Source organism: Lithobates pipiens, unplaced genomic scaffold (genome assembly GCF_037356315.1).
Source record: "Lithobates pipiens isolate NorthernLeopardFrog02 unplaced genomic scaffold, aLitPip1_a1.2 Scaffold_23, whole genome shotgun sequence".
Classification (NCBI taxonomy): Eukaryota; Metazoa; Chordata; class Amphibia; order Anura; family Ranidae; genus Lithobates; species Lithobates pipiens.
Genome location: NW_027507785.1, coordinates 140,186,374 through 140,199,886, shown reverse-complemented (window position 1 = coordinate 140,199,886; position 13,513 = coordinate 140,186,374). Strand labels below are relative to the sequence as shown.

General features: G+C 43.8%; 1 protein-coding gene across 13 annotated transcripts in view; it reads left to right on the top strand.

Moving 5' to 3' along the window:
- Positions 1–13,513, top strand: part of TNRC6B (trinucleotide repeat containing adaptor 6B) — a 1,034,757-nt gene that overhangs the window by 701,934 nt on the left and 319,310 nt on the right. The window lies entirely within an intron of this gene.

The window sequence follows — 13,513 nt, the reverse complement described above, 5'->3', positions numbered from 1 at the left end:
TTGTACAACCCAATTCCAAAAAAGTTGGGATTCTGGGTAAAATCTACATACAGACAGAATGCTAGGATTTGAAAATCCTTTAAACTCGTATTTTTTATTTTTTTTTGAAAAATATGTTTATTAAAAGTTTCAACTTTAAACTCGTATTTAATTCACAATAGATAATAAAAAACACATCAAATGTTAAAATTGAGAAAATGTACAATTTTAAGAAAAAAAAAAAGTAATTTTTAAAATGAATGGTAGCAGCATGTCTCAAAAAAGTTGGGATAGGGCCATGTTTACTATGGTGTAGCATCCCCTCTTCTTTTAACAACATTCTGTAAACCTGGGAATGTAGGAGACCATTTTCTGGTTTTGGGAGATGAATGTTGTCCCATTCTTGCCTGATACAAGATTCTAACTGCTCAGCATCCTGGGTCGTCTATGCCATTTCTCATTGTTCTGCTAATATATACAAGGTCTTCCCTGAAAAAAGACTTCTGCATGGGAGCGTATGTTGCTCTAAAATATATCTTTCAGTATTGATGGTGCCCTTCCAGATGTGCAATGCCTATTCTATATGCACTAATGCACCTCCATACCATCAGAGATGCAGGCTTTTGAAATAAGCACTGATAACAAGCCAGAAGGTCCTTCTGCTCTTTAGTCCGGAGGATGCAGCGCCCATGGTTGCCAAAATTTAAATTTTTGACTTGTTTTACCACAGAACAATTGCATAATGGAGCTTTACCTTGCATTTTTGCACAGCAAACTACCGGTTCATATATGTTTTTAATGCACTGCCGTCTGAGGGCCCAAAGATCACAAGCATCTAGTATTACCTTTCCACCTTGTCCCTTGTGCAGATATGTCTCCAGATTCTTGGAATCTAGTGACGATGTTATGTAGTTTGGATGATGATATGATTAAAGTCTTTGCAATTTTATGTTGAGGAACATTATTCTGAAATAGTTTGACAAATTTTAAACAGATTGGTGAACCTCTGCCCATCTTTACTTCTGGGACACTCTGACTCTAAGATGTTTTTTTTTTTTATAGGGAATCAATAACCAGTTAGATAATAGCCTAAGTGTTTGCAAAATGTTCATCCAGCTCTTCCTTGTTAGTAACATTTACTTTGCCAGCTTTTTGTTGCCCTGTCCTAACTTTTTAGAGACGTGTTGCTGTCATCAATTTTAACATTGCCTTATTTTTTTCTTAAAATGGTGCATTTTCTCAGTTTAACCACTTCAGCTCCAGAAGATTTACCCGCCTTCAAGACCAGGCCATTTTTTGCGATATGGCACTGTGTTACTTTAACTGACAATTGCACAGCCGTGCAACACTGTACCCAAATAAAACTGATGTAATTTTTTTCCCACAAATAGAGCTTTCTTTTGCTACTTTTGCGGTTTTTATTTTTGTGCTATCAGCAAAAAAAAGACAATTTTGAAAAAAACACTATTTTTACTTCTTGCTATAAAAAAAATCCAATAAAAAACATAAAAAAATCTTCATCAATGTAGGCCAATATGTACTCTGCTACATATTTTGGGTAAAAAAAATCGCAATAAGCGTATATTGATTGGTTTGCGCAAAATAGCGTTATAGCATCTACAAACGATGGTATATATTAATGGCATTTTTTTTTTAAAACTAGTAATGGTGCCAATCAGAGACTTCTAGCAGGACTGCGGACAAATCTGACACTAAGTGACACTAATACTGTGATCAGTACTAAAAATATGCATTGTCGCGGTATTAATGAAGGGAGTGTACACAAGACCACTACCTTCCCTACTGACAGAACAGCGATCGGCCTTGTTTACATAGGCAGACTGCCATTTTGCTTTTCTCCCGAATGATCGCCAGACTCGCTGATTGGCTCTCGCTGTGTCCAATCACAGAAGTAGCGGGTTGCTGGCGGTGCATGTGCGTGCGCTCCAGACCCAGAAGTGCAGAATCGCGTACCTGTACTTGATTCTGCACAGAGGAGCCACCACCCTGCAGTAAATGTACGTTGAGCGATCGGCAAGATGTTAAATATTTGATATGTTTTCTATTGTTAAAAGCATATGGGTTTATGAGATTTGCAAATCTGTTTTTATATAGATTTTACACAGCGTCCCAACTTTTTTACAATTGGGGTTGGTTGCACATTAGGATTATGGAAATCCTTAACATTTTAACCACTTCAGTCCTGGAAGAATTTACCCCCTTCCTGACCAGGCCATTCTTTGCGCTACGGCACTGTGTCACTTACAAACTGACAATTGCACGGTCGGGCAACGCTGTACCCAATCAAAATTGATGTCCGTGTCCCCCCCCCCACACACACAAATAGAGCTTTCTTTTGGTGATATTTTGATCACCCCTGCAGTTTTTATTTTTTGAGCTATAAAAAAAAGAAGAGCGACAAATTGAAAAAAAAAAATATATATATATATATATATATATATATATATATATATATATATAATATTTTTTTTTTTTTTTTAACTATAATAAATATCTAAAATGTAAAAAAAAAAACATTTTTTTCTTCAGTTTACACTGATATGTATTCTACATATTTTTGGTATAAAAAAATCGCAAAAAGTGTATATTGATTGGTTTGTGCAAAAGTTATTGTGTCTACAAAATAGGGGATAGATTTATGGTATTTTTATGATTATTTTTTTCTATTGGTAATGGTGGTGATTTGTGATTTTTAGCGGTACTGCAATATTTTGCGGTGGACAAATCAGACACTTTTGACACATTTTTGGAACCAGTGACATTTATACAACAATCAGTGCTGTAAAAATGCACTTATTACTGTATAAATGTCACTGGAAGGGGTTAACTCTGTTCTCTAGGTGTGTTCTAACTGGGGGGGGGGTTACTGACTAGGGGAGGAGGAGACCGATCAGTCACCTCTCCCCTGACAGAACTGGGATTTATGTGTTTACACACACAGATCCCAGTTCTTGCTCTGTCACCGGCGATCGTGGGTGCCCGGCGGTCATCTCGTCTGGGGACGCGCTGCAGGCTACAGCGTCTTAAAGGCCCGATGTACAGCTACGACGGCTTGCCCAGGGGAGCCATCCTGCCGCAGTATAACTGCAGCAGCTGGTCAAGAACTGGTTATTTTCAATAAAATTTAATGATCCATTTAAAATGCTTGCATGAAAATAAAACATCTAATGCCTAGCAAACAAGATTTGATATCTGTGGGTGAAGACAATCCTGAGCATTGTGTGCAATTGAAAAAAAAAAGATTGCTGTGACCAATGCAGTGTCATTTAGAAAAAAAAAACGTAGCCAGGAAAGAAAAAAGAGTTGCAAGGCTAGATTTCCTTGGGGGGGGGGGGGGGGGGGGGGACGACAAAGATATATCTGTGAGGTTAAGCTACTATTGACCACTATTCCTGGTAGCATACAGAAGCATGTAAGGCTGACTTCATGCTTTTGGGGGAATTTTAAAAAAAGAGTTCCAGCTTTCATTTGAATTTGAGTAGGTAATTCGGGCTAAGCTGGCCCAAATTAACTATTTCCATTACAATATAACTATGCAGCCACTGTGTGCTCTGTTCCATACTTTAATACCATTAGCTACATACAGTGTGCAGCGCTGTGTTTGGCTTCATTACAGACAACTTTCAGTCTGCTGCTGGAAATAGTTGGCTTGAATGCTGATACGCCATTCAGGAGAAGTTTCTTATTTCTATCCATGAATATAAGGATTCTTCTGATTGGCTGAGGTGGAAGCGATTCGTGAATAACATGATAATTTTCACCTTGGCCAATGAGAGGAGGCCCTTTATTCATTGATAAAAATTAAGGTTTCTACTGAAAAGAGGAGAGAAGCATTCAGGCCAACTCTGTTTTGTTCAGCAGCTAACAGGGAGTTCCTGTACTGCTTCTAAACACTTCCGCATACTGTATGTAGCTAATGTATGCTGTAGTACTATCGTACTACACGTAAGTGCACATAGGAGTAGCAATAGCATATTAATGTATAGTTCATGCCGGGAGCGTGGCCTGGACTGGCATGGCGTGAGGAGCATTGAATGAGAGCTTTGCTTGCTATACATCTGACAACGACTATCCTGGGGCGGTCATTGCTGCTAAATTGCACTGACACGGACTACCTAACATCCTGCATCCGCGGAGGTCATGTCCCCGTCGAAATTGAAGCTGGAAGCCGCCGCTAAACTGGCCAAATACTGTCACATGGGGAAGGACATCATGACCGAAGATGGCGCCGGCTCCCCCTCTTCCTCCGCGGCTGACCTAAACGCCGGAGTGTTGGAGGCTATATCGGACTGTAAGAGCGCACTGATGGGCAAAATTGAGGAGGTAAAATTGGATGCATCCTTGCTCCGGCAGGATATGCAGAAGCTCAGATAGAGGGTTACAGAGACAGAGACCCATATCAGCCACGTGGAAGACGAACTGCCGCCGCTGCAAACCACCGCTGAGCGCCTGTAACACCAACTGTCAGCAGTCAGGGTAAAACAAGACGATACGGATAATCGCCTAGGAAGGTGCAACCTGCTCTTTTTATTGGCTTAGCTGAGGGAGAGGAAGGGACTGACCCCCCCTACGTTTTTGGAGCAACTGCTGATTACCTCCTTTGGCCGGGTGGAATTCTCCTCATCCTTTGTTGTGGAGAGGGCCTACCGACTATCGGCCAGACCCCCTCCGCAAGGTGCACCACCCAGGACATTTATTGCCAAGATCCTGAATTTGCGCAGTTCTCCGTCTAACGAGATTGAAGGGAAACATCCCTTACAAGAATACTAAAATCAGGGTCTTTCCAGACTTTTCGGCGGAAACGAGCGCTCTTCAATGAAGCCAAGCGGCAACTGAGAGTATGCCACTACTCGTATGCCATGCTTTTCCCGGATAGGCTTCGGGTGGTGTGAGTCGACAGGGTTCACTTCTTTGACACCCCGGAGGCAGTGTTTGCATGGCTGGAGAGCAGAGCAGCACCGTCATGAGACGCAGCCTGAGACCCCATTGCACCGCTATGGAGCCCTGTTGGCTACACAGCGTGGAACATGCGAAGAAACATCACCACAACCATGCCTTCCCGGCTGGGGAGATGAACTGACCCACTGAAAGGTACTGTGCATCGTTCCCCTCAAACGGCTTACCACAGGTATTGCTCGGGCCTGGGCTGGGACTGTATCCTGCTAATGGACTCTGCTCCTACCCCTCTCCCCCATCCTGCATTCCATAGGAGTCCCCTGTCCTGTGTTCCACCTGTCCTCCACCCTCCCCTTTCTTCTCTCTCTCCCCCCACCCCCCTCTTCTTGTCTCTGCGTCCGGACTGGCTTCTAGCCCGTTTCATACTTATGGATAGAAAATGCCTGCATACTAAGCCCCCTAGTCCCCTATATCACAGCAGGCTCGAATTCAACATGGCACCCAGGGTGTGTACAGTACATTTGAATCCATGCTGCATGCTTTTTTTTTTTTACCAGACTTTCAGTGGATATACCCAGGGGCCATACCCCTCTTGCTGCTGTCTGTTTTGCAGCGATTAATCACCCCACTAGTTTTAATATATAATGGCTCTACTATACAAGGTTGGTTTCCCTGAGCCGGCCGGCGCTGGCTTGTCACCCTAGCTCACTGGTCAGGATGGGGCCGTGCCGGCCAACTTGGTGTATGTTCTCTAGACTGTTGTTTTAAAACGCTGGTGTTTAATGTGTAAAGATACAGGAGATAAACGGTGGATGAAGATGATATGCAAGAGGGTGACCTGCTATATGCTCATGATCTGCGGGGAGCTAGAGGGCGGGGGGGGGGGGGGGTGTAAATCCTTTAAGCACTGTTATGTAATCTTGCTGTCAGTGCAGTCCTATCTCACCTCAAAGCACAAAAAGCGGACATAGTGGTATTGGTGGAGACACATCTGACAGGCCAGCTCATGATGGCTCTTAAAAAACCCTGGGTGGGCTGGGTGTATCAGGCCCCATACTCTACCAACTCCAGAGGAGTAGCGCTCCTAGTGGTGAAATCCGCACAGTTCTTGCTCTTGCTGCTTAAGTCTGATCCCCAGGGTAGATACCTGTTTTTACATGCTAGGATAAATGGCCTGGAGCTGCTACTGCTGGCAATATACATACCGCCTCCCTTTCAATTCACAGTCCTGAACGAGGGATTAGCGTTTATGTCCCAATTCCCCACTGTTGCGGTGGTGTGGATGGGGGACTTTAACAATATAGCGCACAAGGAGATGGATTGGCTCACACTGACCCCCCTGGCCACACAGAACCCCGGGCACACCAGGTTTGGTAAATTTTTTCTGGATCTCGCCCTGGTAGGTACTTGGAGACACAAATTCCCCACAGATAGGCAATACTCATGCTTTTCCACGTCACATACCACTATGTCGCACATTGATTTTATATTTATATCCCGCACTCTCCTCTCCAATCTGGGAGAGAATGGATTTAACCCCCGCATATTATCCGACCATGCTCCTTACTGGATAGAGCTTAGGCTCGAGGGCCCACCTGCATCCTACACCTGGAAACTTAACCTCTTCTGGCTGGGTGTGACTCCTGGACTGGATGAGGCAGGTTTAGAATGGGAATTATTTTTCCAAGTAAACCGCAACACAGCCCCATTCGCGGTAGTGTGGGACTTGTTTAAGGCCCATGCCAGACTTTACTTAGTGCAAAAGATATCCCGATACAGAAAGACATCATCACGGGCACTGTTACAAGCGGAACGAAAACTGACCCCTGCCAAACGTGAGTTCATCAGTAATCCCTCCCCTATTACAGCAGACTGTCTCACACTGCAGTCTAGGGTGGTAAACGGCCTACACTTTGAAAAAGCAGAAATAAATATTTTTTATATCAAACAGAGGACGCATGAATGCGGAGAACGTGCCGGCCGCCTCTTGGCTTATTTTGCTCATCTGGACCACAGACCTCCAACTGTGGTCTCTTTACGCAGGCAGATATGCTTTTAAGAGACTTATATCTACCCACACTCACACAAACTTAGGTGGAGCTATTGGAGGCCCCCATCATTATTAAAGACATTGCAGAGGCTATGTACCTACTGAACACATCAAAGGCACTTGGTTCAGATGGTCTTTCTCTTGAATTCTACACTACATACGCCGAAGCCCTAACACCTAGGCTCCAGGAGCTCTTCCAATACATATTCAAATCTGAAACCTTACCTCCCTCTATGTGTGAAGCATATATTGTGCTTATCCCCAAACCTGTGAAGAATTTGGAACTCCTGAGTCATACCGCCCCTTTTCCCTACTCCAACTTGACATCAAGATCCTGGCCAAGGTGTTGGGGATCCGTCTAAACGCAGTCATCCCACGGACTTATCCACCCTGATCAGACAGGGTTTATGCCCACTATGAATACAGCCTTTAACTTGAGAAGGCTCCACATGAATTTGCAAGCACATCACGATCAAATGGGATCCAGAGCGGTGGTGTTCCTTGACGCGGCCAAAGAGTTCGATTGAGTGGAATGGAGGTACCTCTGGGGATGCCTGCAACGCTTTGGCTTCGGTCCTCCCTTTATTAAGTGGATTTGTCTCCTGTACAGTGCCCCTTGTGCCAGGATCTTGGTCAGTGGGAGAATATCTGATCCCTTGGTGTGGGGCCCTGGAAGAGAGGATCAGCCTATATGCGGATGACATGCTGTTATACTTGGCAGACACAGGCCCCTCTCTCCAGGCAGCTCTTGAAACGATTCAGACATTCGGTATGTATTCCGGGCTTAAAATGAATTGAGAGAAATCCCAGATACTGCCTATAGACATAGGTGCTCCATCGGAGCTCCAAGCTTCCACTCAGCTTCTCATGGTCAGTGCAATAAAATACCTAGGTGTCACAATTACTCGATCCCCAGAATACTACGTCAGACTAAACATAAAACCCCTGATAGTGAATATGAAAGCCAAGATTCGGACATGGGCCAAACTCCCATTGGGAGTAATGGGCCGCATAAATTTGATAAAAATGATCCTCCTCCCTGGATTCCTGTATGTCTTTTGGCATGCTCCCACTTACCTGCCCCTTAGATTGTTCAAATCCATTGAAGCCCTGCTTAACGCCTCCGTCTGGGGCTCTAGTCACCACAAACTCTCATGGCAAGTGCTGAAAAGCCCTGGGGATCTGGGGGGAGCCGCCCTACCAGACTTTAATTTGTACTATTTGGCGGCACAAATTTACCACTTTTACCATCTAGATAAACAGGACAAAGACCGGTACCTAACGCTTATATGCCCCACGAGTGGCCGTGCGTTTATTCATCCATTCCAGATTATATTTAGGGATAACGCTACAGTAGGGCCCCTGGAAAATCGCAAAGGACTGCTTTACCACCACTGCAGAGTTTGGGAGTTAGTTAGAAACAAACTGAAGCTTCCTGCGTCACACTCACACACACTACTATGGGACAATTCCGGGTTACGCAAATTACAGATGTTACCTGATTACACACTGTGGCTCAATTACGGGGTCAGATACCTTTCAGCTTCTATACCCTTCTAATTAGACCCCCAGCGGTAGCCCAGACATCTAGATTTAGGGGGTGCTGGGCCGGAGATGTGGGACAGCTGGAGGACGATGAATGGGAGGATGCACTGGAGGGTAGAAAAAAGGTTTCAGCCAAGCTCTCTGACTGTCTTACACAACTATACATCCTACACAGAACTTACCTGACACCAAGACAAATAGCCAAATACAAACCCAACTGTAATCCCCTCTGTCCCAGATGCAATAGCCCCCCAAAGCACTTTTTTTCATATCTTGTGGTCATGTCCAGAGATCCAACATTACTGGTCCCACATAGTACAATTTATCCATGATGAAATGGGATCACCTTTGACATTGTGCCCTAAACAATGCCTATTGGGAATTTTCCCAGACTCGGACAAATACCATAAGATATTTTTGCAAGAATCTTTTTGTGGCCAGACTGCTGGTGGCGAGAAAGTGGCTACAAGCTCAGTCTCCTACACTTTGGGAATGGATAGCTGCAGTCAACAATGTACTCCCGTATAAAAAAGAAATATATGCCCATAGGGGCTGCCAGGCCAAGTACAATAAAATTTGGGATGCCTGGCTGGGCAATGCCGCTACATGCAATGAGCTCCCTGAATAAAGAACAGAGGATTCTGATAATATGGACCGGGGACCAATAGGACTGCGCTGCGGCACTTCACCAATGTGTGCCTAAATATGTGATGGAATGCTAGACTGCTCGTATATGCATATTTTATGTGCCTAGGGTTGTATTGCCGATATCTGTCTTCTACTAATTGATAGTTCTGACAGCAGGAATTACCTGCTCCACCAGCCATATACCGTGTACCATTCCTGAGATATTGTATGTTACTGTAATATATCCGCTGTACACCACCTTTGAATTATTTTCAATAAAACACCACATTGTTTGTATAAAAAAAAAAAAAATAGTTCATGCCATCCAACTTGGCCCAAACAAACTATTTTAGTCAATTGAGAACTGAAATTCTACATTAACACACCTGCATTCATGTGCATTGCGTGCTGGCAGCCAATGTATTTGAATGGTGTTACAATGCTCCCCTGTGAAGCTAAAACCAGCACAGGCACTTTAGCGTAGTAAGTTGCGGTGTCATTTAAAATGCAAAACGCAGACATTGCGCACTATCGCATGTTGTGGTTACTCATTTACTCAACCCGTTGACTGTACCCAGGTCCAGATTGGCAATCTAATGCTGGAATTTATGTGATGGTTTGAGTGTTTCTTGGGATTCGCTGTGAAATTGCTCTGCCTTCGTTTTGTATCCATATAATCACAATAACCCCTGCCAAGCATGCACTACAGCTGAGCATATTACTCAACTACAGTTGTCAGTGTACGTAGTTCCTAAACATTATGCTTCATAAAGCAATGCAGTTTACAGTACATAACTGTCATAGTGTAAACAGCTGCTTAACCCATTACAACATTGGCAGTTTTCGGTATTTTTATATTGCCTTCATGAATAAAATGGCACCTGCTGGATGTGGATGCATGCTAAAGAAAGATGACTGCTCAGAATTTATTTGGGAGTAAACAAGTGTAATGAATGCTGTTGATCTAAAATTGTCAAAGCATTCATTTGTAAATCTGTACACTTTGGGGGAGTTTTACTGGTGCATACAGAATTTGGTGCAGCTGTGCATAGTAACCAAATAGCTTGTAACTAACTTTGATAATAAAACCCAGAAGCGGATTGCTTGCTATGCACAGCTGCGCTAGATTCTGTGTGCATTAGTTTTAGTAAATTCCCTCTCTTGCATGCGTATAAAGTGCCTTGAAAAAGTATTCATACCTCTTGAAATTTTCCACATTTTGCCATGTTATAACCAAAAACGTAAATGTATTTGATTGGGATTTTATGTGATAGACCAGCACAAAGTGGCAATAATTGTGAAATGGAAGGAAAATAACTGGTTTTCAAAATGCTTTACAAATATCTGAAAAGTGTGGTGTGCTTTTGTATTAAGCCCCCTTTACTCTGATATCCCCAACTAAAATCTAGTTGAAATAATTGCCTTCAGAAATCACCTAATTAGTATAGTCCACCTGTGTGTAATTTAATCTGAGTATAAATACAGCTGTTCTGTGAAGCCCTCAGAGGTTTGTTTGAGAACCTTAGTGAACAAAAGGCATCATAAAAGTCAAGGAACACACCAGGCAGGTCAGGGGCAAAGTTGTGGAGAAGTTTGAAGCAGGGTGAGGTTATAAAACAAAATTCCCAAGCTTTGAACATCTCACAGATCACTGTTCAATCCATCATCCGAAAATGGGAAAGAGTATGGCACATCTGCAAAAATACCAAGAATCTGTCCACAGGACAACAATTAATCTTGCACTTCACAAATCTGGGCTTTATGGAAGAGTGGCAAGAAGAAAGCCATTGTTGAAAGAAAGTCATAAGAAGTCCTGCTTGTAGTTTGCGAGAAGCCATGTGGGGGACACAGCAAACATGTTGAAGAAGGTTCTCTGGTCAGATGAAACCAAAATTGAACTTCACCTTGAACACGCCATCCCCACCGTGAAACATGGTGGTGGCAGCATCATGTTGTAGTGGGAATGCTTTAATTCAACAGGGACCGGTAAGCTGGTCAGAGTTAATGGGATGATGGATGAAGCCAAATACAGGACAGTCTTAGAAGAAAACCTGCCAGAGTGCAAAAGACTTGAGACTGGGGCGGAGGTTCACCTTCCAACAGGACAACGATCCCAAACATACATCCAGACCTACAATGGAATGGTTTAGATCATAGCATATTCATGTGTTAGAATGACCAAGTCCAGACCTAAATGTAATTGAAAATCTGTGGCAAGATTTAAAAGTTGCTGTTCATAGATGTTCTCCGTCCAATCTGACTGCTTGAGTTATTTTGCAAAGAAGAATGGGCAAAAACGTTACTATTAGATATGCAAAGCCAGTAGAGAATACAAGAATTATATCACACAGATTTGGCAGGTAGTGTGTGAGCCAGAACTCACTGGCAACTATGGCGTTGACCACAAGGGATCAGTAAGGGGTGGGACAAGATATACTCCAAATACAAATTGGTCCATAAAGGTAAGGAATAGCAGAGTCCTTAAAATGAATGGATCCACAGGTGGATGGGGATAGCGCACAGTCACCAGCTCAGAAAAAGGGCACCTGTGTTAGCTCTTGTACACACGGTCGGAGATTCCGACAACCAAATCCGACGGATCTTGTCCGAAACTGTTGCATACACACGGTCGGACGAAGTTGTCGGAAAATCCAATCGTTCAGAACGTGATGACGTTATTTCGTTACGACGGGACTACGTTCAGGCTAGTAGCCAATAGCTTTTGTGTAGGAATTTGATCTAAACATGCATGGCACTTTGTCCGAACAGAATTCTCTACACATGATTGGAGTATGTCCGATCGGACCAGTTTGTTGGAAAATATTTCCAGCAAGTTGGAAAATTTGGTCCGACAGATATTCCGATGGAAACAGTCAAATGCATACCACACACAGTCGGATTATCTGACAAAACGGTCCGATAGGACACATTCCGACGGATTCTCCGACCGTGTGTACAAGTATGAATGTTAAAACAAGTAACACTTTATACTGATACACTTAGATAAAAGTATCTTGCAAGCTGCAAACAGGGTGGATGTGGATTGCCAATCAAGCAGCCAGCCGTCACAAGGTATGAGAAGACCGCTATGGGGATAAGCTTGGACCCACTGTGTGAAGGTGTATAAACGGCAACGGCTCCAGCTCTTACACCCGCTCTCCCAAAGCTAGCAGGAGACGAGAACAGGATGGGGGCAGGCCACGATGCATATCCAAGGCCATGTCTCCTTCATACAAACCCGCCCCCCACTAGAGGAGAAAATGTATACTGTCAGGACGAAATCCAAAAGCAGCCAATCAGCACGGGCACCGAGCGTGGCTGGTCTCCCAATCAACAAGGCAATACTAGCCGGCTCATTGAGCTGTGATCCAATATACCCCAGCCCTGCACAAGTGTATCTATAGCGGACAGTGCACTTTAAAAAATAGAATAAAAGAAAAGGGGCACGATTACAAAAGATCCCTAAAAATGTCATGTCATCTGAGTGATTGGCTGCATAGCATCATATGTATTAGGCCGGGTTCACACTGCTGCGGGGGGAGATCCGGATGTGATTCGCACCACAAATCACATCCGATCTCCGTAGCGATGCGAGTTCAGCCATACAGATAGTATGGCTGAATTCGCATCGCTCCCGCAGCAAACTCGCACGGGACCCTTTTTTTGGTCCGCAACAGAATCGGATCGCATGGGGGTTCACACCATGCGATCCGATTCCTGTGCGAGTCGGCAGATCGCACTGCGATATGCGGACGGATCTGGGGGTGTCATTAACATATCATTGACACTCCCAGCCGTCCGCATAGGGCAGTGTGAACTGCCGGCGGGAGTAATGCGATGCGGGAAAACGCCGCGGATTCGCGGCGTTCCCGCATCGCAGCGGTGTGAACCCGGCCTTATAGTATTTTGTAATAAATGGTAAAATATATATTAATTACTTTTAAAAAAAAATACAATTTAGGATGAGGCCTATGACAGGTTACCGGAATACATCACCTAGCCATGTCACGTCCCCCATAAAAAAAACCTCTGACCAATAATGGGAATTCTAAGAATTCAGCATCCCAAACCCCCTCTGAAAAGCGATCCACTTTTCACCACAAATAGAGCCAGCAAAAAGGTTGACACTCATTCCAACAGTTTTGACAATACAGCTACAATATAGCTAGTACAACACAAGCGAGAATATTGTTTTGACATAACAAAAATGTTGAAAAAGTGAAGCGCTGTGAATGCTTTCCGGATGCACTGTATACCCTTGTCATATGCCCCTATTGCACATAAAACGTTCAGACCACTTTCTACTTTTTATCCTTCATGAAAGGTTCTTGTATAGATGCATTTTTTTATGTAACATTTACTGAGCTATGTCAGTTATGTGATTCTACCAAGCCC